Genomic DNA, 25,145 nt, shown 5'->3' on the forward strand with positions numbered 1-25,145 from the left:
GGCCATCCAACATCCTTTCCCTCTTCCTATCAGGACCTACGCCTCTTTTGGGGGACCGTCCTCTTTCCCTTTGGGTGTCTTTTTGGTGGGATAGTAAAGCAAGGTACACCCCTTTACCCCCGGCACAGGTCAGACAGTTGTCCCATGATAGGCCAAACACTTTCCTTGGGGACCTGCAGCCTTGAGCAGGGCAACCCAGGGATGGATGAAAAACCAGCAAAGTGGAGTGTTCAGTGGTGGCAGCTACTAGAGTACCAAGCTCTCCGCTGTCCGGATGACCAAGCCGCTCTGCCTCCCGCCGGCTAGCTCTCCAGCCCACCAGTCACTCTGTGAGTTACCTGATAGCTGCACTATAAATGTCTTTTTGCTTGAATTATCCAGAGTTAATTTCTGTGGGCTGCAACCAAAGAATACAAACTCATACGCAAGTGAAATCATGCCAGTGGGGAAGTAGCAATCTATTGTTATCCTTTGTCCCCATGGCTCAGGAGTGTCAATCTTGACTGGTAAATGATTATTGGGATCATGAATTTCTGCATCCACCCATGAGAAAAACTGACTACTGTGGGAATTGCCTCCCTGCCATAAGCAATGAGATAACTGGACAAAATATATAAAACAATGGCTTTCAGACACTGAACAATAAGCAGAGGAGAGCAGGGAGAAGGCAAACAATGGCCCCGCAATGACCAAGCCCCGAAACGCCCCGGCTTACTGCCTGTGGTCTACAGGAAATCAACACAGACCCCAGGGGTCTCACTGAGTTGAAGAGGCAAAAATAAGACTTCAAGGAGGCCAGGGAAGCTGGAATTTGCAGGTGAAAGTGCCAGAGAGGAGGAGGCGGCAGGAAGAGTTCTGGGAAACTGCAGAGAGGTCCCGAGCCGAGGATGAGTGTGCCTGGAGGGCTGTTCTCATTTTCTGTTGGTTCATGACGAATCACCTTAGAGGCCTCAATGGCACAAACTTATTATCTCACACTTTCTCTGGGTTGGTGTTCTGTGCCTTCTTAGATTCTTTGTCTCTTTGGCCTCCATTCATTATAGGGCCAATTATGTCAACTGTGTTTTCTTAGGTTCTGTATTGTTGATGCTCTGGCATCTGTGGCTTCACTGACTTGGCAGAGACGGCCCATCTCAAGGTTAGCCAGTTCTTAGAGACAGCAAAGGGCTCACCTGGGAGAACACCTTCTATATGCAGACTAACCAACCCAGAGCCCATCCTCCAAACCACCTCCTTACCCAACTCCAACACACCACGGCAGTATTCCCTTACTCTAAATCACTCCAGGGCCAGGTATCAAGACGACTAGGAACAGCCTCTATGCCCCTAAGACTCTCCGGGATTATTCACACCAGCCAGTCCTAAACTGATGGCCCTGCTCTGCCTTGCCTTTCCCAGGGAAACGTTCTGGCCCATGCTTTCCTGTCACTTCTGTTTTCTGACCAAAACTGGTGCTTCACCCATGTGGCTCTGCATGGTGGGGCATGCCCCTTCTGTTGGATAATATGGATAATAAACACCTTTCAATGGCATTGGACTCTGTGTTGTCTCTCAGTCACCTCCATAAATTAAAATCTCACAGGTACAAGTAAGACAAAGGTTCAGAAATATCTTAGCCAGTCATCTCCTTATGGCCTCACAAGGCTGAAATCGAGGTGCAGCCAGGCTCAGGCTGCGGGCTCTTTTCCAAGCTCATTGTTTTGGCAGAATTCATTTCCCTGTGGCCATATGATTGACATCACTATTGCCTGCTGACTATTGGCCAGGCACTTAGGGGTGGACCAGGTCCTAGCCACATGGTCCTCCCAGAGAATGGCAATCCACCTTTTCAAAGCTAGCAGGAGGATCCCTCTCTTCAAGAAGGACCAGGACCTTCTTTTAAAGGGCTCCTCTGATTAGGTCATACCTACCCAGGATAATTTCCTTTTCATTTTATTATTTATTTATTTTTTTAAAGGCCAAAAATTTCCCTTTTTATTAATCAGTCAACTTATTAGAGACCTTAATCTGCAAAATGCCTTTACCTTTATAATATAATGTAACCTAATCACGAGAGTGAAATTTCATCATATTCATAAGTTTTACCCACAAGGAAAGGAAGAGGATTATATGGGGGTGCATATATTCCAGGGGGTAGGAATCTTGTTGAGAGCTGAGGGTATCTTAAAATTTCACCTAGACAAGAGGAAAATCTTTAAGTCCAAAAGAGAAAAAAAACACACCAGTAGGCAATAGGGCAAACTCCTAGAGTTCACACAGGACCAGAAGAATTCCTGTTCCAATCAAACAGAGTGGAGAGATCTCATAATACCTACGGCATTGAGCAAAGTCCTCAGAAGGTTCTTGCCTTAGGGGTGAAGGTAAATTATTTATAGTTACTGTAGTTTCTCTTAGCTGCAGGGGATATATCCCAAAATACCCAACGCATGCCTGAAATCACAGATGATACCAAATCCTAATTATACTGTTTTTTCTTATACATACATGCCTATAATAAAGTTTAATTTATAAATGTGGCACAGAGATTAACAACAATAATCAATAACAAAATAGAATAATAACTGTATACTTCAATAAAACTTATACAAATGTGGTCTCCTCTCTGTCTCTCAAAATATCTTTTTGTATTATTTTCAGACCAAGGTTGACCACAAGTAACTGAAACCTTGCAGAGTGAAACTATAGACAAGGGGGACTAATGTACAGAATAAAGGCTCCTCTGGACTCTGTCTAACAAAATGTAAAAGCAAGCCTCCAGTGGAGGAGATTGACAGCCAAGCTACTTGATGGCATCCCAGAAGAAAATTCAATACTCTTTAAAAAAAAAATACAACTGAATCTAGCAGTCAGCACTGTTTAAAGGAATACGACCAAATGTAGCGTCCAATTTTACATTCACAACATGAAATTCATAATGTCCAATATACAAACAAAAATGCAAAAACAAAGGAAAATATGAGCCATAATCAGAGGAAAGACAAGCAGAATGGAGAGATGATGACGTTAGCAGGAGTTACTCTAAAACAGCTACTATAATCTTATAAATGTGCTCAAACAGGCAAAGGAAGACAAGAACATCATGAGGATAGACATAAAAAATACTAAAAAGGCCCAAATATAACTTCCATAGATAAAAATATAATATCTGAAATGAAAAGTAACTGGATTAGATCTTTTAGAAGGAAAGATGATTAAACTTAAAGACATAAAAATATAAGCTACAAAATGACGTACAGAGGAAGAAGACAGAAAAAAAAGCAGCATAGATTTAGTGAGCTATGAGACAATATCAAGCAGTTTAATGCATATATATTTGGTCAGGCATGGTGGCTCACTCCTGTAATCACAGGACTTGGGAGTCCAATGTGGGAGGATTGCTCGAAGCCAGGAGTTCAAGACCAGCCTATGCAATAAGCAAAACCTACGTCTACAAAAAATAATAATAATTTAAATTAGCCAGGTGTGGTGGTGCGTGCCTCTAGTCCCAGCTACTCAGGAGGCTGAGGTGGAAGGATCGCTTGAGTCCAGGAGCTTGAGGTGCAGTGAGCTATGATCATGCCACGGCATTCCAGCATGTCTGACAGAGCAAGGCTGGTCTCTTAAAAAAAAAGTGGTCTGTGTGTGTGTGTGTGTGTGTGTGTGTGTGAGAGAGAGAGAGAGAGAGAGAGAGAGAGAGAGAGAGAGAGAGAGATCTGAAGAACAGAGAGAAATACAGAAAAAAATTTTAATAAATGGTCCAAAAGTTTCCAAATTTGATGAAAATTAGAAATCCATAGATCATCTCAACAAATCCCAAGCATGAGAATCATAAAGAAAACTAAACCAAAGCACATCATGGTAAAGTTGCTGAGAGCTATTGAGAAAGAGAAAAATATTAAAGACAGCCAACATAGAGGAATGAAAGCAGACTTCTTATTAGATATCATCCAGTCCAGAGACAGGGAAAAGGAACATCTTTTTAAAAATACTACTAATTCTATATTCAATGAGTTCTACACCCAGTGAAAATATCTTTCATCAATGAAGGTAAAATAAACATTTTTTCAGACCAACAAAAGCTGAAAGAATTCATTACCCATAGACCAACTTTACAGGAAGTAGAGTAGGCTTCTTCAGGGAAAGAGACAAATGACATCAGATGAAAATGTGGATCTGCACAAAGTAATGAAAAGGGTCAGAAATGACACATGTGTAGACTGATATAACTTTGTCTCATCTTAAAATCTCTTTAAAATATAATTAATGTAGCTGGGCACAGTGGCTCACACCTATAATCCCAAGATTTTGGGAGGTCAAGGTAGGAATATTGCTTGAGGCCAGGAGTTTAAGACTAGCCTGGACAACAGAGTGAGATCCTTTTTTAAGTTAAAAAAAATTGAAAACAAAAAAAATAAAGATAAGTATTGCAAAAATAATACAACTTTATTGGGTTTATAATATACATAGAAATAAAACCTATGACGGTGACACAAAGGACAAAATGGAGGAAATGAAAATGTGTTGTGAGGTTCTTACACGGCCCATGAAGCAGTAAAACATTAACTGAAGGTAAAATGAGACAAGTTAATGATGCTGTCATCTCTAGAGGAATCCTAAAAAATACAAAACAAAGAGGAATAGCTCATGGTGGAGACAAAATGAAATCATTAGAAAAAATGCAATCCCAATGAAGTCAGAAAAAAAGACCAAATCTAGTATTGGGAACAAATACAACAAAACAGGGAGATTCTCGAGGAAGATGGCACTGTAGGACCAAGTCAGGATTGCAGCTCCCAGTCAATCCGCAGAGGGTGAGTGGACGCCACATTTCCATACAGATCTTTATTGTCCACCGACTGCGAGATTCCTAGGTATAAGAGCCCCATGGGCCGGGCGGCAGTTTGGGCCGGCGCGGCTGTTTGGGGGCTGCAGCCCAGCGACACTCCGTACAAAATACGGTGGTTTGGTCACCCTGTTAAACTGGCAATTGGAGATTTTGGAAGGCAGATCAGTGCATTCATCTGATTAAACGAGACTTAAACAGAAAGCCAGGCCAGGAGATTCCTGGGCAGCAACGTGGTTTGAGCTGGCACAGTGAGTCGCTGCATGGGAAATCACACAGATCCTGGCACCCTTGAGGCAGGCGACTGCAACACCTGGGAAAGAGTCAACCGCTCAACTTAAAAAAAAAAAAGGGCTCTGAGGCAGGGAGCCAGGTGATCAGGCTTGGCGGGTCCCACCCCCACAAAAACAAACAAAACAGCAATTGGAAATGCTTGGGGTTTTTTTTTTTTCTTTTTTTTTTGAGACGGAGTTTCGCTCTTGTTACCCAGGCTGGAGTGCAATGGCGCGATCTCGGCTCACCGCAATCTCCGCCTCCTGGGTTCAGGCAATTCTCCTGCCTCAGCCTCCCGAGCAGCTGGGATTACAGGCACGCACCACCGTGCCCAGCTAATTTTTTTTTTGTAATTTTAGTAGAGACGGGGTTTCACCATGCTGACCAAGATGATCTCGATCTGCTGACCTCGTGATCCACCCGCCTCGGCCTCCCAAAGTGCTGGGATTACAGGCTTGAGCCGGTTGAGAGTTTCACAGCAAGCACAGCGGAACCCAGGATGGTACAGCTCAGAGGGGGAGGGGCATCTGCCATTACCGAGGCACTTGACCCCTATGGAGCTACACTGCCATTGCTGACACAGCCTGCCATTGCCAAGGCAACCCACCGTTGCCGGCGCAACCTGCAATAACACAGAGAGTCCACCACTACAAAGGTGAGCACACTCATATAAACAGGACTACAGGGAATTACACATGGCAGGAGGCGGAGCCCATGGCAGCAGGGCAGAGCCCATGGCAGCAGGGCGGAGCCCATGGCAGCAAGGCGGAGCCCACAGCAACAGGGTGAAGCCCACGGCAGCTCAGCATAGCCACTGCAGGCAAGCAGTAATTAGACTGCCCCCTTGCTAGGCAGGACAGTGCAATGGATACTCATAAATGGAGCCCTAAGTCCCCGGGTCAGAGCACCTGAGGAAAAAAAGGGGCTTTATGAGTTCTGCTGCAGCAGACTTAAACATACCTGCCTAGCAGCCCTGAATGAACAACGGAGCCACAGCTCAGCACTTGAGCTCCTATAAAGTACAGAAAGTCTCCTCAAGCAGCTCCCTGACCCACATATATCTGAAGAGTCACCTCACAAAGGACTGATCAGACTGACATTTGGCGGGCATCATTCAGGGACAAAGATAGCAGAAGAAGAAACTGGTAGCAACCCTCACAGTTCCGCAGCTGCTACAGGAGTTTCCCAGGCAAGCAGGGCCTGGAGTGGACCTCAGCAGTCGTACAGCAGGGGGCCAGACTGTCAGAAGGAAAACTAAGAAAGAGAAATACTTCATCATCAACAATCTGGACGTCCACTCAGAGATCCAATCAGAAAATCAGCAACTACTCAGATGACAGGTGGATAAATCCACAAAGATGGGAAGAAACCAGCACAAAAAGGAGGAAAACACCTGAAACCAGAACACCTTGCCTCCTACAAAGGACCAAAACCCCTCACCAACAAGGGAACAAAGCTGGACAGAGAATGAGTGTGATGAAATGACAGACTCAGACTTCAGAAGGTGGGTAATGAGAAACTTCCGTGAACTGAAACATGTTCTAAATCAATGCAAAGAAACTAAGAACCTTGAAAAAAGATTTGAGGAAATGATAACAAGAATGGACAACTTAGAGAGGAATATGAGAGAATTGAAGGAGCTGAAAAACACAACACGAGAACTTCACGAAGCATGCACAAGTTTCAATAGCCGAATTGACAAAGCAGAAGAAAGGATATCAGAGTCGAAGGTCAACTCAATGAAATAAAAGGAGAAGCCAAGATTAGAGAAAAAAAGCGCAAAAAGGAATGAACAAAGTCTCCAAGAAATGTGGGATCATGTGAAAAGACCTAATCTATGTTTGATAGGTGTACCTGAATGTGATGAAGAGAATGAATCCAAGCTGTAAAATACTCTTCAGGATATTATCAAGGAAAATTTCCCCAACCTAGCAAGGCAGGCCAATATTCAAGTCCAGGAAATACAGAGAACACCACAAAGATATTCTGCAAGAAGAGCAACCCCAAGGCACATAATCATCAGATTCAACAGGGTTGAAATGAAGGAGAAAATTCTAAGGGCAGCCAGAGAGAAAGCTCGAGTCACCCACAAAGGGAAGCCCATCAGACTCACAGCAGATCTCTCGGCAGAAACCCTACAAGCCAGAAGAGAGTGGGGGCCAATATTCAACATCCTTAAAGAAAAGAACTTTCAACCCAGAATTTCATATCCAGCCAAACTGAGCTTCATAAGTGAAGGAAAAATAAAATCCTTTGCAAACAAGCAAGTACTCAGAGATTTTGTCACCACCAGGCCTGCTTTACAAGAGCTCCTGAAAGAGGCACTACACATAAAAAAGAACAACCAGTACCAGCCATTCCAAAAACATACCACATGCTAAAGAGCATCAGCAAAATGAAGAATCTGCATCAACTAATGGGCAAAACAGTCAGCTAGCATCAAAATGGCAGTATCAAATTCACACATAACAATATTAACCCTAAATGTAAATGGACTAAATGCACCAATCAGAAGACACAGACTGGCAAATTGGATAAAAAGCCAAAACCCATCGGTGTGCTGTATCCAGGAAACCCATCTCACATGCAAGGATACACAAAGGCTCAAAATAAAGGGATGGAGGAAGATTTACCAAGCAAATGGAGAGCAAAAAAAAGCAGGAGTTGCAATTCTCATCTCTGATAAAATATACTTTAAAGCAACAAAGCTAAAAAGAGACAAAGAAGGACATTATATAATGGTAAAAGGATCAATACAACAAGAAGAGCTAACGATCCTAAATATATATGGACCCAATACAGGAGCATCCAGATATATAAGGCAAGCTCTCAATGACTTACAAAGAGACTTAGACTCCCACACAATAATAGTGGGAGACTTTAACACTCCACTGTCAATATTAGACAGATCAACCAGACAGAAAATTAACAAGGATATCCAGGGCTTGAACTCAGACCTGGAACAAGCAAACCTGATAGACATTTACAGAGCTCCCCACCCCAAATCCACAGAATATACATTCTTCCCAGCACCACATCACACCTACTCTAAAATTGACCACATAATTGGAAGTAAAGCACTGCTCAGCAAATGCAAAACAACTGAAATCATAACAAACAGTCTCTCAGACCATAGTGCAATCAAGTTAGAAATCAGAATTCAGAAACGAACTCAGAACTGCACAGCTTCTTGGAAACTGAACAACTGGCTCTTAAATGTTGACTGGATAAACAGTGAAATGAAGGCAGAAATAAAGAAGTTCTTAAAAACCAGTGAGAACAAAGACAAAACATACCAGAATCTCTGGGACACATTTAAAGCAGTCTCTAGAGGAAAATATAGAGCAATAAGTGCCCACATGAGAAGAGCGGAGAGATCCAAAATTGACACCCTATTGTAAAAATTGAAAGAGCTAGAGGAGCAAGATAAAAAAAAAAACTCAAAACTTAGCAGAAGACAAGAAATAACTAAGATCAGAGCAGAACTGAAGGAGATAGAGACACGAAAAACCCTTCAAAAAATCAATAAATCCAAGAGCTGGTTTTTTGAAAAGATCAACAAAATAGACAGACCACTAGCCAGACTGATAAAAAAGAAAAGAGAGAATAACCAAATAGATGCAATAAAAAACGATAAAGGGGAAATCACCACAGATTCCACAGAAATTCAAACCATCATCAGAGAATATTACAAACAACTCTATGCACATAAACTAGTAAACCTGGAAGAAATGGATAAATTCCTGGACTCCTGTGTCCTCCCAAGCCTAAACCAGGAAGAAGCCAAATCTATGAATAGACCAATAACAAGGTCTGAAGTTGAGGCAGCAATTAAGAACCTACCACACAAAAAAAGCCCAGGTCCTCCAGATGGGTTCACAGCCGAATTCTACCAGACACATAAAGAGGAGCTGGTACCATTTCTTCTCAAACTATTCCAAATAATCCAAAAAGAGGGAATCCTTCCCAAATCATTTTATGAGACCAACATCATCCTGATACCAAAACCCAGCAGAGATCCAACAAGAAAAGAAAACTTCAGGCCAATATCCATGATGAACAAAGATGCAAAAATCTTCAATAAAATACTGGCAAGCCGATTGCAACAGCACATTAAAAAGCTTATCCATCATAATCAAGTAGGATTCATCCTGGGGATGCAAGGCTGGTTCAACATACGCGTCTATAAATATTATTCACCACATAATCAGAACCAAAAACAAAAACCACATGATTATCTCAATTGACACAGAGAAGGCCTTTGACAAAATTCAACAGCCCTTTATGCTAAAAACCCTCAATAAACTCGTTATTGATGGAACGTATCTCAAAACAATAAAAGCTATTTATGACAAATCAATAGCCAATATCATACTGAATGGGCAAAAACTGTAAGCATTCCCTTTGAAAATCCGGCACTAGACAAGGATGCCCTCTCTCTCCACTGCTATTCAATATAGTACTGGAAGTTCTAGCCAGAGCAATCAGGCAAGAAAAAGAAATAAAGGGTATTAAAATAGGAAAGGAGGAAGCCAAATTGTCTCTATTTGCAGATGACATGATAGTATTTCTAGAAGACCCCATCACCCCAGCCCAAAAACTCCTGAAACTGATATGCAACTTCAGCAAAGTCTCAGGATATAAAATCAATGTGCAAAAATCACAAGCATTCCTTTACACCAATAACAGACTTAAAGAGAGCCAAATCAAAAACGAACTGCGATTCACAATTGCTACGAAGAGAATCAAATACCTAGGAATACAACTTACAAAGAACGTAAGGGACCTCTTCAAGGAAAACTACAAACCACTGCTCAATGAAATAAGAGAGGACACAAACAGATAGAGAAACATTCCATGTTCATGGTTAGGAAGAATCAATATCGTGAAAATGGCCATACTGCCCAAAGTAATTTACAGACTCAACACTATCCCCATCAAGCTACCATTGACTTTCTTCACAGAACTGGAAAAAACTACCTTGAACTTCATATGGAACCAAAAAGAGAGCCCACAGGAGAACGATCCAAGATGGCCGATCGCTAATCCCGAGATTGCAGCTCTCAGGGAAGGCGCGGAGAACTAGAGGACGCCACACTTTCAGACAAAGTCTGGTTGCTCACGGAGCAGAAGATCCCCCAGTGGAGGAAACACACAGGTCGCCAGAGTGACTCTCGTGGCTGGTGCAGCGGTTCCGCCCGCCCCTCGGTGCGGCAGCTCTTGGAGCAGAGTAAACACATTTGGAGGACCTGCACGGGCCCCCAGCACAATACCAGAGCCCAGTGCAGCGGCAGTGACGGCACCTCGGTGCGGCAGCGCTCAGCGCAGAGTAAACGGGACGGGTTCCCCTTCTGACCGAGGTTTGGAGTCCTTGGGAAAGCAGAGTCGCCTACTACGGACACAAGAAGGAAGCCAGACAGGAGAATCCTGGGCAGAAAAGCAACATCAGTTTTAACGCCGCTGCTCTGGCCCTTGGAACTAACAACCTGGACATCCACTCAAGAGACCTAATCTGAAAGTTGGTAATTTCAAAGACGACAGGAGGATAAATTTACAATGATGGGAAGAAACCAGCATAAAAAAGCTGAGAATACTCAAAGTCAGAACGCCTCTCCCTCTAAAGATGATCACAGTTCCACATCAACAATGGAACAAGGCTTGATGGAGAACGAGCGCCTCCTGATGACAGAATCACTCTTCAAGGAATGGATAATAACAAACTTCGGTGAGTTAAAAGAACATGTTGTAGCCCAACGTAAAGAAACTAGGAACTTTGAAAAAAGGTTTGATGAAATCCTATTGAGAATAGACAACTTAGAGAGGAGTATGAGTGAATTAATGGAACTGAAGAATACAATACAGGAACTCTGAGAAGTATGCACAGGTTTAAACACTCGAATTGTTCAAGCAGAAGAAGAGATATCAGAGGTCAAAGTCCAACTTAATGAAATAAAACGTGAAGAAAAGATTAGAGAAAAAAGGATAAAAAGGAATGAGCAAAGTCTCCAAGAAATGTGGGACTATGTGAAAAGACCAAATTTACGTTTGATAGGTGTACCTGAATGCGACGGAGAGAATGAATCCAAGCTGGAAAATACGCTTCAGGATATTATTCAGGAAAATTTTCCTAAACTAGCAAAGCAGGTCAACATTCAACCCCAGGTAATACAGAGAACACCACAAAGATATTCCTCAAGAAGAGCAACCCCAAGGCACATAATCGTTAGATTCACCAGGGTTGAAACGAAGGAGAAAATACTAAGGGCAGCCAGAGAGAAAGGTCATGTTACCCACAAAGGCAAGCCTATCAGACTTACAGCAGATCTCTCAGCAGAAACTCTACAAGCCAGAAGAGAGTGGGGGCCAATATTCAACATCCTCAAAGAACAGAACCTTCAGCCCAGAATTTCATATCCAGCCAAACTAAGCTTCACAACTGAAGGAAAAATAAAATCTTTTATGAACAAGCAAGAACTCAGAGATTTTATTACCACCAGGCCTGCTTTACAAGAGCTTCTGAAAGAAGCATTACACACAGAAAGAAACAACCAGTATTAGCCTTTCTAAAAATACACCATGAAGTAAAGAGCACCAACATAAAGAAGAATTTACACCAACGAATGGATAAAACAGCCAGTCAACATCAAATGGCAGTAACCCTAAATATAAATTGGCATGTTACATCCAGACCTGTTTCACATGCAAGTATACACAAAGACTCAAAACAAAGGGATGGAGAAAGATTTACCAACCAAATGGAGAGCAAAAATAAATAATAAATAAATAAAAAGCAGGAGTTGCAATTCTCGTATCGGATAAAATAGATTTTAAAGCAACAAAGATACAGTGGTAGAAGGATCAATGCAACAACAAGAGCTAACGATCCTAACACCCAGATACGAGACTTAGATTCAATGAGAGAAAATTAATAAGGATATCAAGGACTCAACCTCAGATCCGGAACAAGTAAACTTAATAAATATTTATAGAGATCTCCACTTCAAATACACAAAATATACATTCTTGTCAATACCACATCACACCTACCCATAAGTTTAAATGAAACATTGATTGGCCATTATTAATACCCAATTTTTTTCAAAATAAAGCAATATTTCCATTTACTCTCCCTCTTTTTCTTCCTCTTTCTTCCTCTCCTTTGCTTATTTTTTTTTCTTTCCTTCTCTCAAAAAAAAAAGAAATCAACTTGTAAACCTCTAGATCCAGGTCGGCAATGTCTCTCTCATTGCTTGATTTCCTTCCTTCCCTTCCCTCCCTCCCTCCCTCCATGCTTCCTCCCTTCCTTCCTTCCTTCATCCCTTCCTTCCTCCCTACCGTCCTTCTTCCCTCCCTTCCTGCCTTCCTCTCCCCCCCCCCAAAAAAAGAGAGCCCACATAGCCAAGTCAATTCTAAGTAAAAAGAACACAGCAGGAGGCATCACACTACCGGACTTCAAACTATACTACAAGGCTACAGTAATCAAAACAGCATGGTACTGGTAACAAAACAGAGATATAGACCAATGAAACAGAACAGAGGCCTCGGAGGCAACACAACATATCTACAACCATACAATCTTTGATAAACCTGACAAAAACAAGCAATGGGGAAAGGATTCCCTGTTTAATAAATGGTGTCGGGAAAACTGGCTAGCCATGTGCAGAAAACAGAAACTGGACCCCTTCCTGACACCTTACACTAAAATTGACTCCAGATGGATTAAAGACTTAAACATAATACCTGGCACCATAAAAACCCTAGAAGAAAATCTAGGCAAAACCATTCAGGACATAGGAGTAGGCAAGGACTTCATGAACAAAACAACAAAAGCATTGGCAACAAAAGCCAAAATAGACAAATGGGACCTAATCAAACTCCACAGCTTCTGCACAGCAAAAGAAACAGTCACTAGAGTGAATCAGCAACCAACAGAGTGGGAAAAAATTTTTGCAGTTTACCCATCTGACAAACGGCTGATATCCAGAATTTACAAAGAACTCAAACAGATTTCCAAGAAGAAAACAAACAAGCCCATTCAAAAATGGGCAAAGGATATGAACAGACACTTTACAAAAGAAGACATACATGAGGCCAACAAACATATGAAAAAATGCATCAGAGAGATGCAAATCAAATCACATTGAGATACCACCTCACACCAGTTAGAATGGCCATCATTAAAAAATCTGGAGACAACAGATGCTGGAGAGGATGTGGAGAAATAGGAACACTTTTACACTGCTGGTGGGAGTGTAAATTAGTTCAACCATTGTGGAAGACAGTGTGGCGATTCCTCAAGGACCTAGAAATAGAAATTCCATTTGACCCAGCAATTCCATTACTGGGTATATATCCAAAGGACTATAAATCATTCTACTATGAGGACACATGCACACGAATGTTCATTGCAGCACTGTTTACAATAGCAAAGACCTGGAACCAACCCAAATGCCCATCGATGATAGACTGGACTGGGAAAATGTGGCACATATACACCATGGAATATTATGCAGCAATCAAAAGAGATGAGTTTGTGTCCTTTGTAGGGACATGGATGAATCTGGAGAACATCATTCTCAGCAAACTGACACAAGAACAGAAAATGATATACCACATGTTCTCACTCAGGCAGGTGATGAACAATGAGAACACATGGACACAGGGAAGGGAGCACTACACACTGGGATCTATTAGGGGGAATAGGGGAGGGACAGTGGGGCGGGGAGCTGGGGAGGGATAGCATGGGGAGAAATGCCAAATGTGGGTGAAGGGGAGGAAGGCAGCAAAACACAATGCCATGTGTGTACCTATGCAACTATCTTGCATGTTCTGCACATTTACCCCAAAAACCTAAAATGCAATTTAAAAAAAAAATTTAAAAAAAAAAAAAAAACAACAAATAGTGACTGGTACGGTGGCTCATAATAGTAATCTTAGCACTTTGGGAGGCCAAGGCCACAGGATCACTTGAGGCCAGGAGTTCAAGATCCGATCCTATCTCTACAGAGAAACAATTTTTTAAAAAAATTAGCTGGGAATGGCGACTCACACCTGCAGTCCTAGCTACTGGGGAGGCTAATGTGGGAGGATCACTTGAACAAAGAAATCTACAAGCTATCTATAAGAATGCCGTTTTAGATATAAGATGAATAGTTTAAGAGAGTGAAAATATGTATCCCATACAAACACTAACCAAAAGAAAGATGGAAAGCCTATTTTATAACAGACTAAATAGACCAGAACGAGGAAAATTACCACATTAAAGAGGAATATTTCATAATGTTAAAAAGATCAATTCATCAAGACAACATAACAATCTTAAATGTGTATGCATCTATTAATGGAGCTTTAAAATACAAGAGGCAGCAACTACTGAGATCAACTTTTGGTAACTAAATTTGGATCTGAATTTTTACCCCCCAAAATAAACAGATCTTCATGTAGTCTAAGCAAAAAAAGACAAATGAACAACATAATGAAAAAAAATAGAACATACCTAAATAAAATTTCAGATTATAACTGAATACTATGGGCCGGGCTCCATGGCTCATGTCTGTAATCCCAGCACTTTGGAAGGCCGAGGCAGGTGGATCACCTGAGATCAGGAGTTTGAGACCAGCCTGGCCAACATGGCTAAATTCCGTCTCTACTAAAAATACAAAAATTAGCCAGGCATACTGGTACGTGCCTGCAATCCCAGCTACTCGGGAGCCTGAGGCAGGAGAATCGCTTGAAGTTACAGTGAGCCAAGATCGCCTCATTGAACTCCAACCTGGGTGAAAAAAGTCCATCTCAAGAAAAAAAAAAAAAAAATAAGAGAAAGAAAGAAAGAAAGAAAAAATACTATAATACTATGCACAACTTTATTACATTTCTAAGTGAAATTGAATTACTAAAAGTGACCTAAGATGAAGCAGAAGTTAAATAGACCGATAATGACAAAATTCATTTAAAATATTAAGGATCTCTTCCTCACAAAAGACACCACACCCAGAGGCTTACAGGCAAGTTTCTGCTAATCTGTAGTTAGAAATAGGTAATTCATGCATTATATATAATGTTCCAGAGTATAGAACGCTACACAAATCTCTCCAGATCATTCTAGGAAATTCACATAATCCTGATAGAAAAAATAAATTACAAGAGCATATACGATAAAGAAAGTTATAGGCCAATCTCACTTCAGAGAAATCTAGACAAAATAGTAGAAAACCTTATCCAATAATACCATCCCACATAACCAAGAAGGACTTAAAACAGAAATGCATGGATGGCTCAATATTGGAACATCCATTACTGTCAAGTGGGGGCTCTTTGCATTCCAGAACGATCAGGCCCAGTGCACAAACCCAGGCTCTCAAGTTATGTCAACATCTGGATTTAGCCCCACCACCCTCCTTTTCCCAAAAAGCTAAGACTGTAGCTTCATTGGCCAGGTGCTGAGGGGGTTGTGCAGAAGAGCCGCTCTGTTGTGCATTACGTAACTCCACACCTGTAGCTCCTGGGAGACAGAGTGGCTGGGGCGTAGCTTGTGAATGACTGTGATTATTAATATATCTTTATTTAAAGCAGATGAGTACCTGGGGGGTATAGCTCAGGGGTAGAGCATTTGACTGCAGATCAAGAGGTCCCTGGTTCAAATCCAGGTGCCCCCTTTGTCACTACCCTTTTACACTGGACAATTACAGTATATTTCCTTGTCATCCGGTAGGCCAGCCTTGAGGAACCAAATTTTCCAAGCAGTGGCAAAGACTGAAGTGTTTCTCTTGTGACACTTTTCATACATTTCATTTTTACCTCCTCAGCCGTAATCATTTCCTGGAGGGGTAGAGGGAGGTTGCCCTTGGTTTCTTCTGTTTCCCTTGTATCTAATTATTACCATCCAGATTTTATTTGTTTACACCAAGCTTGCTTAAAAAAAAAGGAGTCAAGCCAACTTACAATAAAAGACACAATAAAACTCTAACTGGTAAAGCCAGTATGAGAAGGCCAGAGTCAAACGTCAGGAGAGGTGGTAAATAATGATTCCCAAGAGCCTAGGTTAGGAGACGCTCTTAGTGTGGAATTCAAAATGTCTCCTTTCCTCCTGCAGAGGGAAAACAGGCCAATTCACCAATGGATAAAAATACTTTATTAGCTCTGAAGAACAGAAGGCATTAATATGAGAGGTCTTAATAGATGGAACACTGGGCAGATGATGGTGACTGCCAGGGCAACCGTGTTCAGCCACACAGGTTGCACATTATGTAACTTTACCAACTACACAGTACCCTGGAATGATGCAACATAGTGACCCTGAATATTTGCTGTATTTTATCCCTTTTACCAAAAATGCAGAAACAGTGCTACACATGTGTGTGTGCGTGCGTGTGTATGTGTCTCAGAGGAGGCTCCTAGTTAAGTACCCAATATTCATTCTCTTCTCCTCCTTAGTAACAGAACCCAGAATTCATACTGAGTGGTTATGTTCTCAGCTCAGAGACCACAATCCTGGGCTGTCTTTGGCTAGGGGTGGCAACCACATGAGGGATAAGAAACAGTCAAGACTTCTGGGAAAATTGAAGAGAAGGACAAACGTGTCACGTGCCCCTTTTGCCTTTACTTCAGCTTCCTACTTATAACATACATGTGATGGCTGGAGCACAAGCTATCACCTTGGACCATGAGTCAACTTTGAGGATGGGATCCACATTTTAAGGAAGGCTGACCAGTGAGATAATAGGAGCCTGTGTCTCTAAAGACACCACATGTTCTCACTCATAGGCGGGTCTTGAACAATGAGAACACATGGACACAAGGAGGGGAGCATCACACTCTGGGGTCTGTTGGGGGGTGCTAAGAGAGGGACAGCAGGGGATGGGGAGGTAGGGGAGGGATAACATGGGGAGAAATGCCAGATATAGATGAAAGGGGATGGAGGCAGCAAACCACCTTGCCACGTAAGTACTTATGCAACAACCCTGCATGATCTGCACATGTACCCCAGAACCTAAAGTACAATAAAAAAAAAAAAAGAAAGAAAAATAAAAATAATCGCAAAAAAAAAACACACACAAGTAACTTGCCAGCCCTGGCCTGCTCACCTCCTGATATGGTTTGGCTCTATGTCACCACCCAAATCTCATGTCATATTGTAATCCTCAGTGTTGGAGAAGGGGCCTGCTGGGAAGTGATTGGATCATGGGGGCAGACATCCCCGTTATTCTCATGATAGTGAGTTCTCATTATTGCTGGTCGTTTAAAGGTGTGTAGCACTTCCTCCCTTACTCTTTCTCCTCTTCTGGCCATGTGAAGATGTGCCTGCTTCCCCTTTAATTTCTACCATGATTGTAAGTTTTCTAAGGCCTCCCCAGCCATGTTTCCTGTACCGTCTGTGGAACTGAGTCAACTAAACCTCTTTACTTCAACCTCTTTTCTTCATAAATTACCCAGTCTCAGGTATGTCTTTATAGCAGCGTGAAAACAGACTAATACAGTAAATTGGTACTGTAGGGCATTGGTAGAAGTAGGGCATTGGTGTAAAGATACCTGAAAATGTGGAGGCGACTTTGGAACTGGGTAATGGGCAGAGGTTGGAACAGTTCAGAGGGCTCAGAGGAAGAGAGAAAGTTTGGAACTTCCTAGAGATTTGTTGAGTGATTGTGACCAAAATGGTGAGAGTGATATGAACAGTGAAGTCCAGGCTTAGGTGGTCTCAGATAAAGATGAGGAACTTACTGAGAACTGGAGTAAATGTCACTGTTGCTTTGCTTTAGCCAAGAGTCCATGGCATTGTGCCCCTGCTCTAGGGATCTGTGGAACTTTGAGCTTGAGAGAGATTATTTAGGCTACCTGGCAGAAGAAATTTCTAAGCAGCAAAGCATAAAGATGTAACCTGGCTGCTTCTAACAGCATATCATATGTGTTCACAAAGAGATGGTCTGAAATTGGAACTTGTATTCAAAAAAAAAGCAAAGCATGAAAGTTTGGAAAATTTGCAGCCTGACCATGTGGTAGAAAAGAAAAACCCATTATCTGGGGAGGGATCCAAGCCACCTGCAGAAATTTGCATAAGTAAAGAAGAGCCAAGTGTTAATAGTCAAGACAATGAGGAAAATGCCTCCAAGGCAATCCAGAGACCTTCATTGCAGTCCCTCCCATCACAGGCCCAGAAGCCTAGGAGGGAAAAATGATATAATGAGCCAGGCCCAGAGCCCTGGTACTCTGTGCAGCCTTGGAACATGGCACTTGCTTCCCAATTGCTACAGCTCCAGCTGTAACTAAAAGGGCCCCAGAAACATCTCAGGTTGCTGCTCCAGAGGGTGCAAGCCATAAGAAGCTTTGGTGGCTTCCACATGGTGTTAAGCTTTTGGGTGTGCAGAGGGCAGGAGGTAAGGCTTGGAACCTCCAACTGGATTTCAGAGGATGTATGGAAATTCCTAGATGTCCAGGAAGAAGTCTGCCGCAAGGGTGAAGCCTTCATAGAGAACCTCTACTAGGGCAGTGCTGAAGGTAAACACGTAACTCTGCGGTTGGACCCCCCACACAAGAGTCCCCACTGGGGCACTGCCTGGTGAAGCTGTGGGAAGAGGGCTACCATCCTTCCAGGCCCCGGAATGGTAGACCCATCAACATCTTGCACTATGTACCTGGAAAAGCCTCAGGCATAGCACTCAATGCCAGTCTATGAAAGCAGTCATGGGGTCTGTTCCCTACAGAGTCATGGGTCAGAGCTGCCTTGGCTCACTCCCTGCATCAATGTGACCTGGATGTGAGAAGTGGAGTCAAAAGATACTTTTGGATCTTTAAATTTTAATGACTGCCCTGCTGGATTTTGGTCTTGCATGGGGCCTATAGCCTTTCATTTTGGCCAATTTCTCCCTTTTAGAATAGAAGCATTTACCCATTGCCTGTACCCCCACTGTATCTTGGAAATAACTAACTTGTTTTTTTTCTTTTCCTTCATAGGCTCATAGGGAAAAGACTTACCTTTTCTCAGATGAGACTTTGAGCTTGGACTTTTGAGCTAATGTTGGAATGAGTTAAGACTTTGGGAGATTATTAAAAAGGCATGATTGTGTTTTGAAATGTGAGAAAGATGAGATTTGGAAGGGTTCAGGGGTGGAATTCGTGTTTGGTTCTGTATCCCCACCAAAATTCCATGTCAAATTGGAAGTCTCAGTGTTGGAAGAGGGGCCTGGTGGGAAGTGATTGGATCATGGCTGCCGTCTTCCCCCTTGCTAATCTCATGAGGTCTGGTTATTTACAAGCATGTAGCACTTCCCTCTTCACTCTCTTCCTCCTGCTCTGGCCATGTGAAGATGTGCCTGCTTCCTCTTCAACTTCTACCATAATTGTAGGTTTCCTGAGGCCTCCCCAGCCATGATTCCTGCACAACCTGTGGAACTGTGAGTCAATTCAATTAAACCTCTTTTCTTCATAAATTACCCAGTCTCAGGTATGTCCTTTACAGCAGTGTGAGAACAGACTAATACATCTCCACACATCCTTTAGGAATGAAAGATACAAATTGCTATCTTGTTGAAACCTCCAAGGACAGACAAATCCAGATGATTTTGAAAGCTCATCCCTTTTATCCATCAACAGCCTACAACGAACCTAGCTCAATAGGTCTGAGTTCGTCATGAAAAAGGTTTTTCTACCAAGGCCATTTCCTTGACCATTGTTAGAGAGTCAAATAGGTGTTCCCACCGCCTTCTCAGCTTCCCTGTAATAATGCAGAGTGGTGTAGGAGGAAAGTCCTTCTACTGTTCCACATCCTATGGTGCACCCAGATCTGCCTGGCCCAAGTCCACATCTCTATAGGATAAGGAGAGCTCAGGGGACCATGCACTTCTGCTGCTCCTCTGCCTATAAGTTCCCTGAGGAGCTTCTTGTCTTTGTATTAGAAATGCAAGGTGTGCTCTAGTGAGCGAGCCTGCACCTCTTAGCACAGTAGTCACTCTCATTTACAGTTGGTTACTAGCAGCTGAATGCAGCTCCTAACTACTAGTGCATGATTCTTCCACTGGTTTGGAAAAGGTACTTCTACAAAGAGCTTGCATAACTAACTTAACAGAGTGATAAAGTCATCCCTGGATGCCAGAGGAATTCATGGTCAGCATGCCTTTCAGCTTAGTGCTACTCAAAGTGTGGTCCATGAACTGAAGCCAGTTCGTGAACTCTTTGTTACTGGTATGTGATGGGAGAGATTCAGAAATGGAGAGTAGGCCGGGCGCGGTGGCTCATGCCTATAATCCCAGCACTTCGGGAGGCCGAGGTGGGTGGATCACGAGGTCAAGAGATCGACACCATCCTGGTCAACATGGTGAAACCCCGTCTCTACTAAAAATACAAAAATTAGCTTGGTGGCGTGTGCCTGTAGTCCCAGCACTTGGGAGGCTGAGGCAGGAGAATTGCTTGAACCCAGAAGGCAGAGGTTGCGATGAGCTGAGATTGTGCCATTGCACTCCAACCTGGGTAACAAGAGCTAAACTGTCTCAAATAAAATAAAATAAATAAATAAAAGAAATGGAGAGTAAATGCTGAGAAAGTCTATAACAATCTGCCATTGGCCAACTCTGTGGGTATGGCGGGTCGCAAAGTCTGCAAGTCTGATGGACCAGTGTGGATCCATGACAGATTTTAAGAAAGTAAAAATAAAGCTGGGTTTTCACCACAGATCGACTGAAAAGCATGACTTTAATTCACACCTCCTGGAGATTCATTTCTCAGAACTCTTAAGTGCCGACCAGGTGGCACTTCAAGATTTCACTCACTGTGTTCATCAGGACCTTTGGGGACCAGCAACAGAACCTAGATTAAGCAATAAGTTTATTAAAAGCATCTCTCTCACAAGGTAGAGTTGTGGAAAATGAGTCTCCAGGCTAACCTTTCAGGAAAAATGTCCCAAAACACTCTGCAGAACTGGCCCACTGAAGAAATAACAATGCAGGTGCCACCTCGCACCAGATGACACAGTCTGCATTCCAGACACCAGAAACTCAAGCCCTAAAAACTGGAAAACAATACCGTTTTTCTCAAGCCAAATGGACCCTGCCCCTCCCTTTCCAGGCCTTAAAAGGGTACATTCCATCATTGAAGCCCAGGCCTATTCCACAAACTCATGGGTGCCTGGAGAATGAGTTTTCTAGCTTCTATTTTGAGGATGCTGGTCTTATAAGGAAGAAGTTCCCAATATACAGTGATGCACTCAAAGATCCTGCACAGTCAGAAAACATGAAAATGTTCTTCACGCTCACATCAGATTTTCAATACAGCACAAAAGAATGTAAAATAGCTTGTTAACTTTTTATATTGTTTACATGTTATAATAATAATACTTTAGATACCTGGGTTAAATGGAATATAGCATTAAAATTAATTTCAATAATTTGTTTTTATTAATGTATCTACTTGAAACTATAAATTAGAGATATGGCTGACATTTGCGGCTTGCATTGTATTTCTATGGGACAGTGTTGCTCCAGATGAAGGGCAGCCTCAGAATGGAAGACCGGGATGGTGTCACCAATCAGTGGGGAAATGGTGGACTATACAATAAATGGTGCTGGACTAATTGTCTCCTAAATAAAAGCATAATATGATTCCTACCTCACTTCATTTAAAAAAAAATACAGATGAGGCCAGGCATGGTGGTTCAGGCCTGTAATCCCAGCACTTAGGGAGGCTGAGGCAGGTGGATCACCTGAGATCAGGAGTTCGAGACCAGCCTGGCCAACATGACAAAAGCCCATCTCTACCAAAAACACAAAAAAAACATTAGCCAGGCATGGTGGCGGAGGCCTGTAATCCCAGCTACTCAGGAGGCTGAGGCAGGAGAATTGCTTGAACCCAGGAGGAGGAGGAGGAGGAGGAGGTTGGAGTAGGCCAGGATCATACCACTGCACTCCAGCCTAGGCAACAAGAGCAAAACTCCATCTTAAAACAAAAAACAAACAGACAAAAAAACTGATGAATTAAAGACCTGATATATAAAGTCAAACTTTTGGGAGAATATACAGAATACACACACACACACACACACACACACACACACACACACACACACACACACTGTTAAAGAAAAAAATCATTCAATGATACTTGTGAAAGCACAGTGGGGAAGCCATTGCAATAGGTATAGAGACCACTGCAGCTGAGTCTTGCAGTGGGCAAGACAGACTGGGCTCAACTCTAAATACAGCATGGGGAAGTAAGTACTTATAGCCAAGGAGCAGGGTGAACGGTCAATGGATGGAAAATTACTAAGAGGTAACATCAGGAATAAGGGGAATTCTGGCTAAACCTGCCTCACAGAATTCTTGCTGAACATAGGCCAGGAATTCAGATATCACCACCTAGACGACGGTGAAGGAGGAGGAACTTGCTGAAGACAGGTCAGGAATTCAGACATCACCACCTAGACGACGGTGAAGGAGGAGGAACTTGCTGAAGATAGGCCAGGAATTCAGACATCACCACCTAGACGACGGTGAAGGAGGAGGAACTTGACCAGACATTGGGAGCGCTCCGATATCCACAGTGTGGGGGTTCTTGCTAAAGTAGCTTAGCAGGACTGTCAGCTAAAACTGGAATTTATAAAAGTGTACAGATGGACACACATTCAGGGCTGTGTTTAAGATTTATATATCTTTTAGTGTAAAATTGGTAAATTGGTACACTACAGAGAAAATTTTGGTGATAAAAACAGCAAAGAAATATATAAAAATATAGACCTATAAGAATATACTTAAAAGTATGCATACAATTCAGGAATTTCACTTCTAGGCACATCTGAGAAACTCTAGCATAAGTTTATCAGGAGATGTGCACAAATGTTCCTTCAGCATTATTGTTAATTAAAAAAAAAAAATAAATATCCTGGGTCCATTAAGAGTGGAATAGAGGAGTAACACTTTCTGGACTCTTATCATGTCATTTTTTAAATTATTCAGTTAAAAGTTTAAGCTGAGGGTCCAAGATAAAATAGGTATCAAATACCAAAAGGAGGCATGAGACAGCACCATGTGGAAAATTCCAAGTCGTGTCTGATAACCAGATGGCTTCCTACCAGGAGCATATAAGAGGGTCAGTTTGTTGGAGATTGGAGAGTGTGGGTGAGGAACACATTTTTCTACTCTTCTCAAGGGGAAAGAGTTAGAGGGTGTTTTGCCCTAACTCAAGCCTAGTGAAGGAGGTTAAGGAGTCTCAGCTCACAGGAATGGGTCCACGTGCCCTGGAGTCAGGGTTTGCGATGGAGCAGAATCCAGCACAGACAACGGAGGGCACAAAGCTGAGCAGAGGCGGCTGCCCTGCGGATGGAGAGTGTAATACAGCTCTTCGAAATGGGCCTGCATCACCAGCATGCACTGGGGACCAAAGGCACAGGAGGAGCTCTTCCTGCAGGCCAGGCAAGAGAGTTACTCAGAAGCTATGTTAAACCCTGCCCAAGAGGATGGGTCATGGACCCCAACAGAGAATCTGTGTGACAGGAACCCAGAAAGCCAGAGGTGCAGGTAGAAATGTCAGCCCAAGAGAGGTGTGTTGCCAGGTCACAGAGGCAATCAGATGATCCCAGTGGAGCCCTCTGAAGAATTCCATGGAAATGCCCAGGGAGTCATTTTAAACACTTGCCAAGCCCAGAAAAACAAATCTATCTTATTACAGTGCCAGTCAAGTAAGGACTTTCTCATTCTCCTTTTCCTGTCCTCCCCCTTCCCCATCTCTCCATCCTAGATACTAGGGATGAACGCTGGTGGGGACAGGGAGAGGAAGGAACATATCTCAACTCTTCCACTTCTAGCAGAACATAGACGCTGCAATCAATTTCTGAGTATCAGTTATTCAATGGGACTGAACATTTTAATGACCGAATTAATATCGCAACCATGGGACTTTCTGCTACCTAAGAGTGATCACTGAAGTCTCTGACAAGAAAAGTTTATTTCACTGAGAAAGTTTAAAGGGACAGTGAGGAGTAAATGAAGTAGCTTTGATTATCACTTCATGACTGCTCCACGTTCAACAGCTGAAAAAGTGACCAGATAGCTCTAAAAAAGACAGAATTACGTGTAAAAGAATTTAAGATACGGAACTATATATTCAGCATTATCCCATGTGGGTTGTTTAAACATACACAGAAAACACCGACTATTGTTTATATATTCTCATATATAAATGTAAAAGTATTTTTAAAATGGGACTTGTATCCAGAATTCATAAAGTTTTCAAATTTTAACACACAACAACTTGGATAGATCTCCAGGGATTTATGCTGAGTCAAAAATGCCCGTCTCAGCAGGTTATATATTGTATGGTTTCGTGCGCATAACAATCCCGAAATCATTAAACTATAGAGGTGGGAATGAATTAGAGGTTGCCAGGGACTAGGAAGGGATAAGGAGGGAAGGCAGCTGTGGCTGTAAAAGGGTGGCATGAGGGAGTCTTGGGAGAGAATTGGTCTATAGGCTGACTGAGGTGGTGGCCACACAAGTCTACATAGGTTATAAAACTCCAAAGAACTAAAACACACGGGTGCATGTACATCTGATGACGTCTGAATAAGATTAGTGGGGGCCCCCATCAGTGTCAGTTTCCTGCTGGTGATACTGTACACTAGTTATTCAAAATTATACCATTGGAGGAAATTAGCTGAAAAATACACAGTATCCCTCCATTTCTTACAACTACATGTGAATATTCAGTTATCTCAAAATTTTTAAAAAATAAACCGAGTGGAAAGTGGAAGGGTGCAGCCTAAATTCATGATAATCATTGTCTTTGGGGAGGGGAGGAATGGGAGTGGGCTGGGGAAGGAGGATGTTGCAGGGGACATGCCTGTGTTGGTGATGTTTTGCTACCTTAAAATCATGAGCCAATTCTAATATGAGAGCAGTTACCACTTCTGGGTGTTAAGCATATTGGTGATTCTTAAATTATTCTATGTAGCTTTCTATAAAATAAAAAGTATTTTTGAAAGGTGGGAGAATAACTTTGGTGGCCTGATGGATATCCAGGTGGGGAGCATAGGTGCACAGAAGGGCCAAAGAGCAGACTCACTGCAGGTGGG

The 25,145-nt window shown here is 42.5% G+C and overlaps 1 non-coding gene across 1 annotated transcript; it reads left to right on the top strand.

Moving 5' to 3' along the window:
* The first annotated feature begins 15,678 nt into the window (after nucleotides 1-15,678).
* On the top strand, nucleotides 15,679-15,750 carry TRNAC-GCA (transfer RNA cysteine (anticodon GCA)). Its single transcript has one exon. It is a non-coding gene; the product is annotated as a tRNA-Cys (tRNA).
* The last annotated feature ends 9,395 nt before the right edge of the window (nucleotides 15,751-25,145 follow it).

The sequence above is a fragment of the Callithrix jacchus genome, chromosome 11 (genome assembly GCF_049354715.1).
Source record: "Callithrix jacchus isolate 240 chromosome 11, calJac240_pri, whole genome shotgun sequence".
Classification (NCBI taxonomy): domain Eukaryota; kingdom Metazoa; phylum Chordata; class Mammalia; order Primates; family Cebidae; genus Callithrix; species Callithrix jacchus.